Genomic DNA, 14,864 nt, shown 5'->3' with positions numbered 1-14,864 from the left:
AGGGCAAAAACTAGATAATGATGTTTTTATATATTCCTAAAAGCTATCCTAAAGTAGATCTAAAAATGGGTAAGGATAAATGAATGGGTAGGAGATAAGGTGTAAAAAATTTCAGGTCAGCATGTGATTTCACATTCTAGAGTGCCTGCTGACAAAGTTGCTTAACCCTAAGCAACATCACAAGCAAGAGTCCATGTGCTACACTGCCTAGTGACATAGGGTTAAGTAGGTTCTTCAACAAATCTCGATAGATTCTTATTTTTCATTGAATTTTGACTGCGCTTGAGCTTCAGCTTGACCTAAGTTACACCTTAAGCACGCAATATGCCCTAAGCAATATCTTCAGCAACATCTCTTATAATTCTCGACAAGTTTGATTTCCAAAATCCTGAAAATACTTGAATTCAGCCATGCTTGACTTGCGACATGCCTTATGTCATAGGCTCAGTAATATGACATGCCATAAGCAACTTTTCAAGCAAATCTCGGCAAGCTTGGATTTCAAAACTTAATTTCTTTAACTTTATTTTTTTTCATTTTTTACTCCAAATCATCTTGTAATGCATCATTGACCTTCAATTTACCAAAAAAAACCTATTAAAAACACCAAAATTACAAAAATCAAATATCAAGCAACTAAAATTAATATTTTAGCTAAAATAAAGACTAAAAGCATAAAAATACTAAAATAATAAGAGCAAAATGGATGCAAAACTATCTTAAAATGCTTATATGAAATGAGTGTAATAGAAATAGATAGTTATAAAAATTATAACTATAATAAATATCTAAACTCTTTGAGTTAAACGCTCATTTTTGTTCAATACTTTTCTCCAAGATGCAAGAGAAGTATTTTTCTTCTAGAGTTTAACTTGCATTTTTCTCCATAAGTTATGGTACTATTAAAATAGTTATTTTTATTATGCTTATTTATTTATTCATTTATGTATGTATTTATTTTTTTTTATTTCATTCTTAGAACTATACTGTGGCACTAATGAATATGTGTATTGATTAATATTGAAAATTGGTATTAAATGGATATTAGCTATCAGGGTTGAGTTGGGCTCTCTAAATTATTGTAATGTACACTAGGTTAAGTTGGACTTCTCAAATTGATTTATAATATTTTATTCTTTTTGTTGGGTATTGAGTTTGGGGCTAGTATTGGGTTTGGGGAATAGTAAGACTTATTACGAGTTTCGAGAGTTTTATGCTAACCCAAGTCCTAGTGCCGGTTGGGCCCATTGGATTGGGTCGTGATAGAAGGCGAGACAACATGCATAAAAATAAGGCCAAAGCCTTGATTTAAAGCTAATTTAGCAATCTTATAAGCTATTATGTTGCAGCAACATCTTGTCCAACAAAATTTTATTGAAGAAAAAAAGATCAAAGGTGAACTACATCATTAAAGAGTTGGAAGAAGGGGGAATAACATATGGATTTGCCATGAGAAACCTTCCAAACCACTTGGGAATCTATCTCGAACAATATCAATCCAGCCCTAGTTGCTCTGCAAATTGAACACAAAAAAGCATCGCTGAATTTTCTACCAATAGGTGAGCATTCGGTCGATTTGGTTCAAAATCAAATCGAACTGATAAAACCAAAATAATCTAACTCCTCAAAAATATAAATAAAAATCGATATTCTAGAAGAGCCAAATTGATTATGTTTTCTTGGCTTGGGCTAAGAGAAATGAGAATGAGATTAGAGAAGAACAAAACTAAATTGAGCCAAAAATATTAAAAGAAAAAGAATAGAAAGAAACAAAGAACCAGTAGATGATACAAGAAACTTAAATGAATCTTTACACTCAAAACATCCAATTTAATAACATATTATGCATATAGAGAAAGTAACAGAACTAACATTAAAGATATTATTGAAGTTTTAGAAAAATAATCATCTAATTATAAGTTATTAAAAATGAATTGGATTGAAGTAATTGACAGAGACAAATCATAGAAATCATCAATTTGATATGTTAATCGTAAAAATCAACAACAAGAAATAATGAAACCTTTTTTTTAACAATAGAAAACTAAATTGCAATAAGGCTTTTATGCAACAATGACCTGTTTTTCCATAAAAATTAAGATTTTGAATACAAATTTGAATATCACAACAACGTTACAGTATGATCACAATTTTGAACACAAAGGCAAGTTCTTAATATTACAGTAATAGTAGTGACACAAAAGAAAAACAACAGCAGAAAACACATAAATAAAATTGGCTTTAACCCATTTCATAAACACAAAAAACAGTAGAAAACAATTTTCATTGATGGCCAATAGCATTAAATGAAAGTCAAAAACTCAAGGTAGGCACAAAAAGGATAACAAATGCAACCAGTAACAAATGGCGACTCAAAGAAGGCTAAGAGGATGTAGGCAAAAGGAGTAAATGAAGAATAGGGAAGAGGTAGAAAAAACAAAGTATAGAAGAGGAATAGAGGAGAAAATGAAGAATGAGAATAAAGGGCATCTTTTTTTTATATTAACCTAATAACCAACAACATCGTTTCCATTAATATTTGATTTGGTTCGGTTCAACCGAAGATTTTTCTATGAAAATTGACTTGAATTGAATAAATAGAAATTTCTAAAATTTAAAATTGAATCGAATTTTGGAAAAATTGAGTCAATTTGAACTAAATATTGATCACCCCTATCTGCCAAATCAACGTCCAAAGAAAGGTCACAAATTTTACTTTAGAAGCCAGAACCGCTCTAGAGCCATTTCTAACAATCACACCGAAGCTTGTACACTGTAATTGGAAATCAATAGCAACATCTACAGTCAATTTCATAAATGGAGTTGGAGGAGGCTTTCACATGTGGAAATTTTTGGTCACTTAGACCTTATTAGCTGTGGGACAAGCATCATCATCCACCCTAAAAGCTTAAAGCTTCAGCACTCAATTTCGAAGCTAAGGACACCACCAACCTAGTGTCATTATCCTTCTCTTGCACCACAATTTTTTTCTTTTCATCTACAGATACTAAAGGAAAACAATAAAGTGAACAAACCCTTCTATATCCAACATAGCTTATAGAGCGGCAATCTAATATGGAATAGAAGAATGAAACATCTCCCTAACTCCTAATACAATAGGGCAAAGAAGTCAGAGGGCAATCTTTCAAAGCATGCAAAGAAGACTTTTCCACCAACTTACATCTTTCACAAATCACAAGAATTGAGATACCACATCGTGTAAAATTAGCATTACAGGGTAAATCATTATGAATCAACCTCTACACAAATAACTTATAGCAAGATAGCTTTAGCAAATTCAACACAACTTTCTACAAACTTGTTGCTGGAGAGGAGGAGGACACCACACGTGAAGCTTGTTGACTTGCCCATTCAACAAAATATCCAGTCTTACTAAATATAACCCATTCATGTACCAATCCAGAAAACAATATTTGTTAGGCACACACATTAAGGGGCATCTAGTAATAATATCTTGCTCAAAATGAAGAAATCAATCTCTAATTAGCTGCTCATTCTAGGACTAAGACCTTTCATCAATTAATTGACCCACAATTGCATTTGGGATGTCCACATTTAAAGCCATTTAATCAATTAGCCCTCCAAATATTGATTGATTTCCCATTACCAATTTTCTAACTTATACTTTTCCCCAATAAATGTTTACCCCTCAAAATGCTTCTCCACACAAGCCTAGGAGACTACCCTAATTGGCCTGCAAAAAAGTAAAAGTTAGGAAATATTTTGACTTAAAAATTTTAGCACACAAGAAATTGGGCTTTTGCAAAATATGCCACCCTTGTTTGGCCAACATCACAACATTAAAACATTATATATTTATAAAGCCTAAACCACTTTAGATTTTGACTTGCATAATTTATCCTAAGCAACCTAATGAATCTTATTTTCATTCATCATATTTCTCTACGAAAAAGTCCTAATTAACCTCTGAATTTCATTACAAAAGGTGGCAGGTAGGAGAAAACAAATCATAAGAGCAAAAAACTCATAATATAAGTTGGGATGGACTTCTAATATATTTAATTAGCACATTTTGACTAGCTTGAGGTAAAAACAAAAAAAAAATATCGTTCCACCCATTTATTCTTGACTATACACGATCTTCTAAAAATCCAAAAATACTCTTCCTAGAGTGGCCAATCTCTGTAGACAACCCTAGGTACTTGGAGTGATTGTTAATAGCTTTAACTCCAAAAAAAAAAAAAAACCTAGCCCATACCTGCATATCTGTTGGGACATTTTTAGAGAAACTAATATCCCATTTCTCAAAATTAATAACTTGCCCTGATGCCATCTCATATTGAGAAAGAATCCATTTAAAGTGTTGGCATTCTATTTTGTTTGCCCTCGAAAATAAAACATAATCATTGACCAAAAATTAAGTGAGAAACTAAGGAACTTCTATGACAAACTTGAGTGCCATGAAGAACACCATCTTTAACTGCTTGCCTAATTAAGAGAAGAAATGCTTTAGCGCACAACAAAATAAGTAAGAGGAAATCGGATCACCTTGTTGAAGCCCCCTTCTATAGGACCAAACGGTCAGGTGGACGCTCATTTATCAGGTAAGAGAATGAGGCTATAGTTAAGAGTTGCATAATTAAATCTAAAGGTCAATTGGACAAAAAACACTAAACTTTTTCATCAATTTGCAATTTTATCCTAACATTTCAATTTTGGTTTTAGCATCCTAATGTTTGACATTGGGTATAATTGTATCCAATTTCTAAAATCAAATTTGTAATTGGTTATAAAACCCAAACTTTAACTGTAATTTGCAATTATATCCACAAATTTTAATTTTGGATCATAAATCCAAACCTTTAAGAATTATAGTCAAAGCCCAAAATTGATTAAGAGAAATTAAATTGTTATAGTTATGGTAACCGAGCATGCTAAACTTTAAATTTTATTATCATTAGAAATCCATCTATATATGTTTTAAGTGAGCTGATTTTATTCTTTTAATTGATGTGGTCATAATTTTTAAAATAATCAATCAGCTTAATTACCGAAGTACAAAATCTTTTTAGGGCGTTTGGTTACCATAATTATAAATTTAGGGTATTTGGTTACCATAATTATAAGTTTGGTGGAAAAAATTTAAATTTCTCCAAATCAATTTTAGGTTTTGACTATAATTACACCCTATCTCAAAGGTTAGGATTAATTTTATCCCAAAGTAAAAGGTTTGGCTATAATTATAAATTACTGCAAACCTTTAGCTTTTATGTTTAATTGCAAATTTAATTTTAGAAATTGGATACAATTACACCCAATGTCAAATATTAGGATTCAAAACTAAAATTGAAACATTAGGATAAAATTGTAAATTGATGAAAAGGTTTAATGTTTTTTGTGTGCTTATTGGCATGCACCATTTTGCCTACAAGTAACTGCACCACTTGGCCCTTTCTCTTTTTCTTATGGTAGCCTTTTCTACATTTACTTGGATTAGACACACCTTCATGAACATCAATGAATAATCATCATTCACATATCTACTACCATCTGCTACATTGTCTAAAGTTCTAACTAGACTCGATTCCACCTATAACTCAGTAATGGGAACCTCAATCATTGCATCCATCTAACCATAATCCATCACCTCATTTAAATGGGGTATCCCATGAGGGCAGTTACCAAAACCATTAGAAGATGAAGGAGGGTCCACCATTAATAGTGGATGTTAGGCCAAAGATGAGGATTAATTACTGCTTTCAAAAGCCACCACGTTATCAGAATGAATAAATAACTAACCACCTATCTTCCATTGTATAGGAGAGGCATGGAATGTAGGGTTGTAAGGCCAATTGGTGCCGTGGATATTAGCATCCTTATATTCACAATCTTCATTCAAATGGTCCAAATGCTTGCACCCATAATAATAATTCAGTAGATGATTATATTGAAAATAAATCCATATTCTAGAGGTTGATCCTTTCCCAACATCAAACCTTTCTTCAACGGCCGAGAAGCATCAATAGCCACTAACTTGAACTATCTTCCCTTAACATTGAAGATTATCCTCATTTACTTGTACAACACTACCAAACATAAATACAATATGTTGGACTAAGGAGAGTTCCCTATAATTTAAAGGTAGATTGCAAATCTAGACCCATAAGATACATTCATTCAGAACAACTATTGAGGGTTGAATTTTCCAACTAACCTCTTTAAACAGAAGAAATTGCTTACTAAAATACCATGGGTCTTCATGTAACACTTTGATGTGTTGTAAATTAGTGTTATTTTTTGTGTGTTTTATTTACACTTTTAGATATGTTTTAGTTGGTTTCTCATGTTTTTATTAAGTTTATTAGTAAATCTCGTTGTTTTATTTTTAGTGATTATCTTAGGTTAATTTTTGTTATTTTTAGGTAATTTATTTTTGTTTTTATTTAAGTTAGGAAAGAATCCTATTTTGAGCTGGAAACATGTCAAAATTATAAAGATAAGTGCGGGACAAAAAGAAGAATTCGTGGAGATGTTGTGCTACTTTTAGAGTCGTACGCAAGTAAGGCCATGTGTCAGACACAGGCATGCCTATGTGACGATATGACTTTTAATAGACTTGTTTGTTTGATAGGGATTTCTTTTCTTACTTAGAAATAAAAAGCATTTGAAGTCAATAGGAGTCTATTGAGGGGGAAAAAAAAGCAAGTTATAGTGTATTAAAAATAAAAGAAAATCAAAAAGAAAAAGATATATATCGTAGAGATGAATAGAAGCACCTAGGTTGCTAACTTTAGAGAGAGCAAGAAGAGGATTCTCTACAACTTGAAGCTTGAAGATGTGCACCATTCGACTTTGATCTTCCTTTTTTTCTGAGTTTCATGTTGTTTTTTTTTTCTTTTGTTCTTGTCTTTTTTCATCTTTAAGATGTAACAGAACCTTTTTTTGGGCAAAAATGGATCATAAACCTATGTTTTTACTAATTTAATTTCAATGCAATGATTTTATTTCCATGAGATTATATAAAATTGTACTTAATGCTTTGTGTATATTGATTGATTGATGGTTTTAGTGCGTTTGAATAGAAGTTGGGATTTATTTTTCAATTGAATGCATAACTGAGTTTTACAAAGGGTGTTGTGTATCATACTATGACTAGTTAAACCATATAGGGACCCTATAAATAATATGTGGTTCATTTAATTCATAACCGTATGAGGCAAATTAATTGTAAGGGATTCCTGCAATATATGCATTTAGTGTTAGTAGTATGCCCCATAGCATATCATTTAGTATGTATCTTGTATATGTTTTTATTAATAAAAGGCATTTTCACTTTTCCGTTTACATAATATATTTATGTGTAATAGAAAAGGTCCATTGATATTTTGTTAGAAATTCTATTCTTAAGTTGTTAAGAATATGAGTGACAGTATTTCTAGTACAAAGTATCAAAAATATGTTCAAAATCGAGGATACTTCACAATAAGGACATGAATTATCCAGAAAGATTGTATTCATGTTTGTTCCCAAGTTATTTATATGAGATATAAATAAGATGGAATGGTGAGTCTCATGCTATATGACAAACATGATAGACACTTATACATGATGAGTAGGTCGAACCAATGACACTTATGACAAGCACATGGAGTTTACTCTTGTCAATGTATTGTCATAAATCATATCAATGCATATAATCTTTAGACCTGAGATAGCACAGTTACCTTGTATATAGGTGGTCTGAGTTTGATACTACTTTCATACTTGTACTGTGTATGGGTATATGAGCTTGTGTTGGCTCCTACTATTTATATATGGAGGTAGGTGTTGATTAAGATAGAATCTGTTCTTCTAAGTAAATAGAGAAAAAATCCTATGTTCATTTAATTGTTCTTGATGTTTCAAGTTCCTGGCCAGGACAGATAGATTTAATCAGAAAAGAGTTTCTGATGAGAAAATCTTTTTAATCAAGAACTAGAATTAAAAGAGAACATAATATTCATAGCAAATGGAGTTTGACATAAACCATGACTCCAACTTGAGTTGAGATTTTGTAACAGAGAGATTCTAGTGCATGGTAACATATGATTATAGGTTCATTTCAGGTAAACCTTATTACTAATTGGGTGGCCATGGCATGCTATGCTAGGTGTTAACCATGGTCTATGAGGTGCATAAAATGATTTAGAGAAATCATTTATGGTAAGAAAGAGTTCTGATGATATTAAGAGTTGATATCATATCTCATTGCCAATTAGTGATGAGCCTAGTAAGTCACACACATACACAAGTAATCACCAAATTAAATATGATTTAATTAATTAATTAAAGAGTTTAATTGATTAATTAAATATGTTTGATTTGCAATTAGATTGCAAAGTCCCTAGCATGACTTGAAACCAAATATAAATTATTGGATGTATAGTATAAGTTAAATTTATATTTAAAGTGTTTAAATATGAATTTAATTAATGAAAAACTAATTAATAAATATTAATTAATTGATTTATATTTGATATAAATTGATTAGAAGAAGAGAAATAATTATTTTGGGTTGAGAACTCAAAATTAAGACACAGAGGCATTTTGGTCATTTCACAGGGTGACATGTGGCACTATGAGATGGTGACACATGGCACTACACATAAACTTGCCAAATGTCTTTTAATCATGTAAGATGATTAAAATTAAGATTAAATATAGGTTTGACACTTGGCACAATATGATTGGGTCAATTAAACCTAGAGCCAATCAGAAGTGACATGTGGCAAGGGTTTTAAGTGGTGACTTAGCTATATAAGTATTATTATGAAAAAGAAAAATTACAACCAGCTGCTGCCTCCCTTGGTGTCGCCACCCTTGAAGCTCCCATTCTCTCTTCTTCTTCATCTCTCATCAATTCCAAGAGATTAGCAAACAATCTCTTAAATTAAAAATACTAGAAATTATTTCTAGTGTCCTATTTACATCTTTAATCTCTTAAAAGGCAAAACTTGATTTTCTAATTAATAGAAAAAGCTTTAGAAGCTGCTCAAGGGCTGCCATAGGTGAACTTAGTGTGGACAAGCTAGAGAGATAACATTTGGTGTCCTGAAAATGCATCCTAAAGGTATAAATACGCTGCAGTGCATTAAGAGGTTAGTGTATTTGTTCTTGCTTTAATCTAGCGTTTTAAAATTAATCTGATTAATTTTAAAATCTTAAATGGAAAATACAGATCAAAAAATATATTAACAAAGTTTTAATATGTTGTTTATCATTGAAATCAAATAGATAAAAATAAATCTTGCATGATGCATGTGGCCCTAGGTAAAATTTTTTGAATCAATGGTAAAAATTCGTGTTTTTCATGCTTCCGCTCCTTCATTTAGATTATTGAGAAACCAAATATTTAGTTTAGATGAATATTATATCTAAAGATGGACAGTTGGCCAATTTGAATCCCACCATCTTATGATATAAGACTTGCCTTGGATTGATTTTCATGCATAGATAAAGGTGAAGTACCCTAATGTTTTTCATCATAAGGATTTTATTCAATTTTAGTTGCTTTCTTTTTAGTTTATTGTCAATTTTAATTTCAATCAATTCAACTATCGATTTCTCAAATAACATTAGGGTATTATTAATCTAATCATAGATAAAGAATTTGATTCATATGAAACGATACTCTTTCTCATCACTATATTGCTTGAAAACAATTAGTGCACTTGCTAATGTTAGTTACATCAAATCAAACTCTAGATTGTCTTGTTAGAACTTAAAATCACAAATAAAAACCCATTCAACAACTCATTCATCTTGAACTTCTGAGTTAATCGCCACCACCAATCATGTCACCTTACCCCTCCGTAAGGCATAACATGATCCCGTAGAATACTTAATGAACTACCGAACTTCACCTACTAATAACTCATTAAGTACCCTACAAGGGATTTTAAAACGATTTTCTTACATTTTGGAAGTGGTGAGCATTTTGATGAGAATTAAAAACCATTTATTCAAAGCTTTAATACTAGTAAAAATTTTTGTCCATTTTACTTTTGCCGCAATTTTTATAAAAATTTTAACAGAGTTACCTCTGTATTTTGAGAAACTAGTTCTTCAAATACCTGAGAAAAACACTCCCAAAAATGTTTCACAACTCCCAACCTCCAATAATTCACAATTTAACTCAAATCAATTCATTCCAAAACAGTTCCACAATCCAAATCAAATTTGTCAACTCAGAATATTTAATGATTCCATTCACAAAACATAAAGCAGGAAATTCATATGTACAAATATTAAATTTATAGAAGAAAATTCAAAATAATATTATTACAATTTATTTACAACTGCTCGACTTTATATTGATACATACAACATTTTCATATTTACATCAAAATTTATCTACAAGGGCATAAAATAATACCCGTACAAAAGATCAATGTAATCCTCGATTTAATCGCAGCTCACTCTGCTGCTTTTTCCTTGCTCTTATCTCATGATAAAGAAAATAAGCCATCGCTGAGTATAAAAATACTCAGTGGTGCACAATAAAAATTTAAAATGCAATAAATAAATCATTCATTGCCAAACACAATTCAAATGTTTCTCAATCACATTTCAATAATGATCAAAGTTCATAATAACACCATTTTGTCAAATAATCTATTAAACACAGTTTAGTCAAACAATTTCATAAACACAGTGTTGCCAAAGTCATACACAACTTAAGCCATAACACAAAATTTTCGATCAATGCCGCGTTGTACACCACGACAAAGCAATCTCAACCCCATTAATCGAAACCAATGAGGGAGGTGGCTAGCTAGCTAATGAGTACTCATCCGATCTACAACCTCAACTGGCAAGCCAGAGAGGGAGGAAAATAAACGATCTCAACCCCATAAATGGAGGAGGAATAATAAGTAACTGACATGCTAAGTGTGAATCAAAAATCCATTTCAAACATTTCATTCAAATATTGCATACAAAAATTAAATCAATTTCCAAAGTTATAATTTGATTACAAGGTGGCAACACAAAAGTTCATAAATTCATAATGCGTGCTAAATCAATTTTTCAAGGGTAAAATGCTTAAATAGGGTTTATTGTGCACAAAAAGCGAGTCATCCCTTATCCTCGACTCGGTTCCTCGGGTTCCATCCCGATATTCTTTTCAACTGAAACACACAATTTTACAATGTTTCAGTACTAGAACTTAACATAAATCCAAAATAAATTTAGCTTCACAATTACCTAGCTCTAACGTGCTAAATTCAATGTTCTTTAAATTTTGTGTTTCGTTACGATTCACTGCACTATTCAAGTCAAATAGTTGACTTTCTAAGGCTTAATAGGTATGGGAATTCCAACTTCACCCACATACCACATTTTGGTCATTAAACTTGTTGGTTTTGGTCATTTTCTCAAAGCTTAGGTCATTTTGGCAAAATTGCCAATTTTCGGTTTTGGTGCTCCGAAGTTGCACTGTTCCATTGGTCAATCTACTGTTAGAATTTGGCAAAACTTCCTTCATAGAAAATGTTCCTTATTGTCTTAAGTGTATTCTCATTTTTGGATCACCCCAATTGGAATTTTGTAGCTCAAGTTATAGCCAAAATACATTTACTGTTCACGTGCACTGTTCATACTGCAACTATGGTTCTGGCAGGTTTTTTATCCAACTTTGTTCAGTAATTTGATCATGTTAAGTTCATAATTTGGTCTAACTTTCTTCATATGAAATGTTCTACTATGTCTTAGGTTTCCATCGGTTTAAGAATCACCTAAATCAGAGTTTTCTAGAGAGAGTTATAGCCATTCAAACATTACTGCTCAAATGGCAATTCTGCAGAGTTGCAGGTTCAATAATTCAACTTTGCTCAATAATTTGACTAGGTTAATGGCATAATTTGGGGTGGTGTTCTTCATGAAAGTTTTAGGTCTATATCTCATCTAATTTCTAGTAAAATTTCAGGTCAATTTGACCTGTCTAGCTCAAATTATGACTAAATGAACAGTTACTATTCATTTAGTCAGTTTGGTGCAGTGGCAGCCTGCTCTCATTTCACTTTGGTCAATTGGTTCACCAAGTTTTAGTCAGTTTTTGGCTATGGTTCCTCAATGAAAATTGTGCTATTTTATGTCTATTTTCATCTCCAATTGGTGGCATATCAATTGGGCTTGTAAAATTCCCGTTTTGGTCCTTCAAAGTAGATTTGTGTCTTCCATGCTAATAATTCCCACACATTTCCTTTGGTCATTATTGACCATTTTTCAGTTCACAAGTGGTCAAAGATATCATTTATGCCTTTCTTCAAAATTTGGTTCACAAACCCTAAGTGCCATAAACCCTAATTTCTAATTTATTAAAATTCATCAAATCAAAGTGTGCCAATCACATCTACTTGCTCAATTAGGCTTGTACACACATTTACTTGAACTAAAACATATCAACACTTCACAATCCCATGGCTGGCTGAAATTTACATCTTTGTTCTCATACATAATTTTCTCAATTTTTCATGTTATTCTATCCATTTCAACTCTAATTCAAACATTTTTACTTAAAGAAAAGGTTGGATCAACTTACTTCAATTGAAGTTTTTCCAAAAGCTCCAATTTTTCTAATTTCTTCTTTCTTTTTGTTCTCAATAAGCTTGTCAAGATCCAACAATAAGATTTACATAAGAAATTTGTGGGGTTTATGGGGTTGATTCAAGCTTTAAAAGCTTGATTTTTCATGGCTATGGAGGAACAAAGGAGAAAAGAGAGAGAGAGAGAGAGAGTGGACGGGAATGAAGAAGTAATAAGTTTTTTTTTTTTTTTTTTTTTTTTTAAAGTATTTTGTCTTTAAGAAGACCATAAATTCCAATTTATTTAATATTTAATTAATTTAGTTATGACATCATGCATGAGGTCATGCATGATGTCATCACCTTTTTACTTTTTGATTTTCCTCTCTTTTTTTTATTTTTTTTCTATTAGTTCTTTAATTTAATTCTCGATTCGGAAATTTTCTTTTCTCCGATTTTATTTGACAGTCAGGTCAGGAGTCAGCTCTCGGGGTCAATTGACCAAATTGCCCCTCGCCGGTTCATCCCAGTTTGTAAATAATTCCATATTTCTTCCAGCTCCCTGACCTAATTATTTGACTGACTTAACAGTTCTTTTTCGTGATTTTCTTTTTTCCACTGTGTTCATAAGGGTCCTAAGGACCGCAGTGTCACTTTTTACGGTTCGAAATTTAAGTTTAAAACGACTTCGCAGTCGTTCCCGAGGAGGTCACCCATCGCTGTAACTCTCGGCTCGTTTAACCTCTTATGTTCTGTTTTTCTTATTTACAGTTAACTAATTAAACATTACTAATTATTTGTGTTTATGACTTCTCTAGTTGTCTTAAGTATGGTTGTAATCCCCTTAATTGTCCGGACTGTCATGACCCAACCTATGGGCCGGACCGGCACTAGGACCTGGGCTAGCTTAAAGCCCCCGAGGCTCGTAGTAAGCCTAACTATTCCTCAAATCCATAACCAGGCCCATAATTTAGGCCCAATATGCACATAAAATAATTTAAATTAATCTGTTATACTCATATTTCGGGCCAACTTAGCCCAGAAATTATCAGAAACAAAAATTTGGGGAGCCCAGCTCAACCCTGTTACCTCATTTATAACCATTTAAAACTCATAAAATTTTTTCTTTTCATTTATTAATACGAAAACTTGAATTCATACAGTCCCTGACAGGCTTAATGCTACTACTAGCACATGCGGAGTCCTAAATTATAAATTTAGAGAATAATAATACAATTAAGTAATCTTTTCATAACCTGAGAGAAAAGGGACAGGTTATTCAAAAAAATGTCTCCTCCTGTAGCCTGAAAAAAAAAAAATATGTTGAACAGGAGTGAGCGTTCGACTCAGAGAGTAAAATATCAATTTTAACCATAATCTCTATGACTATCTAAAGCTAATGCACCCTGTAGAGTGAAATGCAACATCAACAACAATTGCACATCATAACATCAAAAAGGTAATTTGGAGCACTCACACACCCTGTAATATCAATCATAATATATGGGAGCTGATCCCCTATACAGCTCTCTTAAATCCAACCTGGTGCCAGCGAAGAACTTAAGCCGGACTTTCGCTTAATAAACCAAATCGGGGGTCCCAGCGAAGAACTCAAGCCGTGACTACCCCCCGAAGGATCGGGTCCCAGCGAAGAACTCAAGCCGTGACTACCCGTCCTATCCATAGTCCACACCACATCACACGCACGCCAACGCACGCACACTGCTCCAAATTACCACAACAACATACATGGCACTTTCACAGTTATGAATGCAACATAAATCGTGCCTAAAGTTTATCTACATAGATATATGCATATAAGTGATGCATGGGCATACTTGAACATATAGTAATATTGAAATTACAATTAAAATTAATATTTTACTCACAGTACACCGATGACTATTGTGGCCGCTGGATGCAGGAAAATAGCTGACCTCGATCAGCTAATAATTAAATTATAAATTTATTAGTACTAAGTTAAGACAAAACTCTAAAGAGGCAATAGACAGCCTAATTCATACCGGAATCGTGAATTTCCTATACACAGGACCTACCCAACCTGCAAAAAGGCTCAAATAACACTTCTAAATTCTCAATTTCCACAATCACATCTCATCAATATCACATGGCCCTCCTGGGCCCTCCAAATTAGACAATACTCAAAATCTTAAAAATTACGTTTTAGTCCCTATAATTGACATTTTTCAAAAATCCACTCAAACAAGCTCTAAAAATTCTAAAATTTTACCCCGCGGTCCTTAATAATATTATAAGGCTATTGCAAAATGAATTGTAATTTTCTAATCACCCATGAAT

The 14,864-nt window shown here is 32.3% G+C and overlaps 1 long non-coding RNA gene across 1 annotated transcript; it reads right to left on the bottom strand.

Annotated features, from left to right (window-relative positions):
• Positions 1-13,606: 13,606 nt before the first annotated feature.
• On the bottom strand, positions 13,607-14,490 carry LOC131176024 (uncharacterized). Its single transcript, XR_009146168.1, has 2 exons — positions 14,435-14,490; positions 13,607-13,849 (listed from the first exon to the last, which is right to left on the bottom strand). It is a non-coding gene; the product is annotated as an uncharacterized LOC131176024 (long non-coding RNA).
• Between the last annotated feature and the right edge of the window lie 374 nt (positions 14,491-14,864).

This window comes from Hevea brasiliensis, chromosome 18 (assembly GCF_030052815.1).
Source record: "Hevea brasiliensis isolate MT/VB/25A 57/8 chromosome 18, ASM3005281v1, whole genome shotgun sequence".
In the NCBI taxonomy this organism is placed as follows: Eukaryota; Viridiplantae; Streptophyta; class Magnoliopsida; order Malpighiales; family Euphorbiaceae; genus Hevea; species Hevea brasiliensis.
This window is presented reverse-complemented; position numbering and strand designations above follow the sequence as displayed.